Source organism: Macaca thibetana, chromosome 20, assembly GCF_024542745.1.
Source record: "Macaca thibetana thibetana isolate TM-01 chromosome 20, ASM2454274v1, whole genome shotgun sequence".
Classification (NCBI taxonomy): domain Eukaryota; kingdom Metazoa; phylum Chordata; class Mammalia; order Primates; family Cercopithecidae; genus Macaca; species Macaca thibetana.
Window position 1 is genome coordinate 72,418,976 of NC_065597.1, and position 5,501 is coordinate 72,424,476.

Sequence of the window (5,501 nt, forward strand, 5' to 3'; positions counted from 1 at the left end):
TGCCTGGCTAATTTTTTGTATTTTTAGTAGAGACAGGGTTTCACTATGTTAGCCAGGATGGTCTCGATTTCCTGACCTCATGATCCACCCGCCTCAGCCTCCCAAAGTGCTAGGATTACAGGGATGAGCCACCACGCCCAGCCATGAGTTGCCTATTTAAGCCTTTGAGCATTAAAAAAAATTGTAGTACTTTAACATTTCAGGTATTATTGTATGTACAAATACTTTCTCTGTCACCTTTTTAATTTTTATTTTTTGAGACAGGGTTTTGCTCCATCACCCAGACTGGAGTACAGTGGTGCAATCACAGCTCACTGCAGCCTTGACCTCCTAGGCTCAAGCGATCTTTCCAATTCAGCCTCCTGAGTAGCTGGGACCACAGGCACACGCCACCATGGCCCGTTAATTTTGTGGTGGAGGGTAGATATGGGGTCTCCCTACATTGTGGCCTTTTAACTGTATTCATGGCTGTTTTTGTCATACTGAAGTTTTCTAATTTTTCTATTTAACTGAATTTTTAAACTTTTTCAGCTTTTTTGTCTTGGTTAGAAAGATCTTCCTCACTGCAAACTTTAAACAAATTTACAGATGTTACACTTTGTATTTCTTTAAATTATCCGGGCCGGGTGCAGTGGTTCACGCTTATAATCCCAGCACTTTGGGAGGCTGAGGCAGGTGGATCACAAGGTCAGGAGTTCAAGATCAGCCTGGCCAACATGGTGAAACCCCGTCTCTACTAAAAATACAACAAATTAGCTGGGCGTGGTGGCACACACCTGTAATCCCAGCTACTTGGGAGGCTGAGGCAGAGGTTGTAGTAAGCCGAGATTGCGCCACTGCACTCCAGCCTGGGTGACAGCGTGAGACTCTGTCTCAAAAAAAAAAAAAAAAAATTAAAACGTATAGACGACATAGAGGGAAAAGGCCAACTCCTACCCCCAATTCTACTCTTGAGAGATAGTCGTGTTTATTTCTTGCATTTCGCTCCAGATACTTAAATTTTAACAATATTTTTTCTCTTATTTACAAACATTGGATCATACTATCTGAACTTTACTGCAAACGTGCTTTTTCCACTGAATAATACGTAGACCATCTTTGCACATTAGAACACAGAAATTCACCACACTGGGGCCGGGCATGGTGGCTCACGCCTGTCATCCCAGCACTTTGGGGGGCCGAGGCGAGCACATCACACGTCAGGAGATGGAGACCATCCTGGTTAGCACGGTGAAATCCTGTCTCTACTAAAAATACAAAAAAGGAACCGGGCGCGGTGATGGGCGCCTGTAGTCCCAGCTGCTGGGGAGGCTGAGGTGAGAGAATGGCGTGAACCCAGGAGGTAGAGCTTGCAGTGAGCCAAGATCGTGCCACTGTACTCCAGCCTGGGCGACAGAGTGAGACTCCGTCTCAAAAAATACAAAAACAACAACAACAAAAGAAATTCACCGCACTGTTTTCAGTGGATGCTGTGTAGTCCAAGGAATGGATTCACCAAAACTTATTCAGCCAGTGCCCTGGTAACAGACATTTAAGTGGTTTACAGTTTCTAACTAACTGGCAAGTGTGGCAGGCAGGGAAATGATCTAGGATGATTACCATCATTTGTATAAGAAAGTGTCCCTGAGACTACCATGAAGGTGAATACGGCCTCGATATGCTTACCTGAAGACAGTAGTCTTGATGGGTAGGACTTAAATCAAACGTAGGAACTAGAAAAACAGACCATCTAGCTGGGTTTCCAAGCTTTTTCATGGGCTGCAATACACTTGGATCAAAGGAACTCTTTCTTGACAGTTCAATATGTAAAACAGTTAAAAAGTAGTGGCTGATTTGGCATTAGTTGGGGGGGAGGGAAGGGAAGGAGGGAGGTCTATGCCTATGAAGCTCCTGAAATAAGAAACCAGATACATGTGCCTTCTTTGAGCCAAACCATTACCTCTCCGCTCATAGCATGTTACTAGATTTGTTCAAAAGCAAAAAACAAGTTTCAGAAACTGTACTCTAGGGTTCTGAGGGGGCAGAGTTTGAGAATCCTTGCTCTAGCCTGCCTCTGCTAATTATAAATGAGAAAACGGCAGTGCTGCTGTTAGGCTGAAATATCTGTTCCTTTCACAGCTTTGTTATAACTGGTAATTACCATTTATTTGTTCTCGGCCTCTTTGGAACAGGGATCTTGCCTGACACGTGCATACTCGCACGTGGCACGGTAAGTGGGACACAGTAGGCGCTCGTAAAATATTTGCTGTAAACATGAACGAAAAAGGGCGACAGGCTAATAACGGGTGGAAAGATTTTGGGGTCAGCACAGCCCCAGGACGTCCCATCTCCGTGGGCCGCGGGCCGTCCGGAAATTCGACGACTCCACTTCCCGGCGCCGCTCCCGGGATACCAGCGATAACAGCTGCTCCTTCCCGGTAAAGGACGCTCGGCCCCTCCGGCGAAAAGCCGCTATAGGCTGTCGCGGCTGCCAATCAGACCAACGAAGCCGCGAACCGGAGACCTCTGGGAGACGTGGGCCCCCGCTTATCCGCCCTCCAATTGGCTCGCGTGCTCCCGGGGCACTCTGGGAGATGTGTTTCTGGGAGTGTTCCGCGCATGTGCGTGCGTGAGGGCGGGGGCGTCAGGGTCATAGTGGAGTGTCTGTCGCGCCTTTTGTGGGCCCCTCAGCAGAAGACACGTTTTCGGCAGAAGCCGCCCTGGGTCCCTTCCGTCCCGCAGGCAGCCCGAGACCCCGGCGGAAATTGCGCGCGGGTCGGGTCTCGCTAGACCCTAGCGCCTCTCCGAGTCCGGGCGCACTGCGGACAGTTCCTCTTTATCCTCGGCCGCTCTTCCTGCAGGTCTCCTCCCCCAGGCCGCTTCCCCTCGGGGCGCCGGGCCAGGGAGGAGAGGCCGGGCCGGAGACCCCCGGAGTGGCGCCGACTTCCGCTCGGGCGTGGGGTCCGCGGGGCGTCGGCGGGAGGGGTCCTGGAGGGGACGGCTGTGCCGGGTCGGGATTCACTGTCCTCTCCACAGAGGCGCTCCTGACAGTCATGCCAGGCGCCGCCCCGGGCTCTGGGGACGTCCGAGGACGCAGCTGGCGGTTCCTCCCGCGGTGCCCGGCACTGTTACTTCCTCGAATTCCCAGAACAACCCATTTGATAGGAAACGGAAGCTGAGAAAAATCGAGTTACTTACCCACGTCACACGGCCACCAGATACTTGAATCTCGTATTTCCCACCACTTCGTGGCTTACAGACTCATAAACAAGCAGTTGCAAAACAGGGTGATGCGTGGGAATGACAGCAGCAGGGGGCAGGGAAGGGAAGTGGGAAGCGCCTTAGACGGCAGGATTCAGCAAACGGAGCCCCAAAGGAGAGAGTGTCAGTGCTGCTTCTTGGTAAGAAAACACAGGGCCGGGCGCGGTGGCTCACGCCTGTAATCTCAACACTTTGGAAGGCCGAGGCGGACGGATCACGAGGTCAGGCGTTAGAGACCAGCCTGACTAATACGGTGAAACCCCGTCTCTACTAAAAATTACAAAAATTAGCCGGGCGTGGTGGTAGGCGCCTGTAGTCCCAGCTACTCAGGAACCTGAGGCAGGAGAATCGCTTGAACCGAGGAGGCAGAGGTTACAGTGAGCTAAGATCGTGCCACTGCGCTCCAGCCTGGGCGACGGAGTGAGACTGCGTCTCAAAAAACAAACAGAAGAAAAGGAAAAACAAGGGGGGTAGTTGCCTTCCAGACACAGTTTTGTTATTTTTCTGTCCCTTTTGCTAGCCTGTCAGCCCTCTGGTGACCGGGGACTGCGTGTCCAAAGCCTGGCTGCTAGTCATGTCCCTATAAATATTGTATTGGTAGGACAGAGCGTTTTAAAGTTTTTGTAAGTTTTTTTTTTTTTTTTTTTTTTTTTGAGACGGAGTCTCGCCCTGTCGCCCAGGCTGAAGTGCAGTGGCGCACGATCTCTGCTCACTGCAAGCTCCGCCTCCCGGGTTCACGCCATTCTCCTGCCTCAGCCTCCCAAGTAGCTTGGACTACAGGCGCCCGCCACCATGCCCAGCTAATTTTTTGTATTTTTTTTTTTTTTTTTTTTTTTTTTAGTAGAGACGGGGTTTCACCATGTGGTCTGGATCTCCTGACCTCGTGATCCGCCCGCCTCGGCCTCCCAAAGTGCTGGGATTACAGGCGTGAGCCACCACGCCCGGCCTTTATAAGATTTTTAAGCACAGGAAAGTTGAGGGAGTAACATGAATACCCACGTACTCTCCACCTAGATTTAATAATCAGAATAAATAATCTGTGTAGGCCTTTATTTTTTACAAACCCTCTTGTTTAACGTTACCGCATTCCAAATGAAACTCATTGGTGAGTGGTGTGGGGATCTATTCAGATCCCCATGACTGCAGCCCTTAAGCAGAGGTAAGGCCACCTGCCACACCCTACTTCCTCTCCCTCCGTTTCCATCCTGCTCAGGAGGTGCCGTCAGAAAGATCAGTTACAAATATGGTTATCTGTGCGTAGGGGCCTGGGCAGCAAATCTCATTAATCTGGGCTGGGATAGGCAGGTGGGTTGGTCCAAATTAAGGAGATCCTACAGAAACTCTTAGCTGCCTGCAGGATTCAACACGAACTCCTTAAGGTACCAACAAGGGCCCTTTGTAAAATCTGGCCAGAAACAGGTGTCCTAGATGCTTCTTCACACCCCTCAGTATACCATGTATCCATATCATGTCAGCCTGGCTTTCAAAATTACCCAGAATCTGACCCTTCTGCCTCCACACTGGCTCAGGGCCCTGCAGTCATTTTCCTGCGTTTTGACAATAGATTGCTTTCTCCTGTTTTCACCTTTCTCCTCTTTTGTCTCTTATGGAAGCCAGAGCCCCTCCCCTCCCCGGAAACAAGATTCTCGCTCTTTCACCCAGGCCGGAGTGCAGTGGTGCGATCACGGGTCACTGCAACCTCCGCCTCGAAGGTTCAAGTGATTCTCCTGCCTCGGCCTCCCGAGTAGCTGGGACTACAGGCGCATCGCCGCCACACTCAACAAATTTTTCTATCTTCAGTAGAGACGGGGTTTCACCATGTTGGCCAGGCTGATCTTGAACTTCTGACCTCAGGTGATCCACCTGCCTCAGCTTCCCAAAGTGCTGGATCACACGTGTGAGCCACCGCGTCCGGCCCAGGGTGTTTTTTTAAAGCGTAACTCCAATCATGTCACTGCTTTACTCAAACTCTCCAGTGTCCCCTCATCTCAGAGTAAGAGCCAAGTCCTTGCTGTGTCCTGGGAGCCCTCCTACTTGATAGGCGACCCCAGTTCCCTCTCTAACCCCTCCATCCACTCCTCCCTGCTTCTGCTCCAGCCACCACTCTTCTTCAAACACTAAGCACAAAGTTACCCCTTTTGCACTCTGTAAATAGGCAAAGACTGCTCATCCTCAAAATGAATACCTGGCTTACTCCTTTTCCTTTGGGTCTCTGTTCAAGCACAAAAGCCTTCTTCAAGTGCCCTATTAAAATGTGAAAC

At 50.5% G+C, this 5,501-nt stretch overlaps 1 pseudogene; it reads right to left on the reverse strand.

The window, feature by feature from the left end:
• Positions 1–1,096: 1,096 nt before the first annotated feature.
• LOC126944723 (translation initiation factor IF-2-like) lies at positions 1,097–3,983 on the reverse strand (annotated as a pseudogene).
• Positions 3,984–5,501: the final 1,518 nt, after the last annotated feature.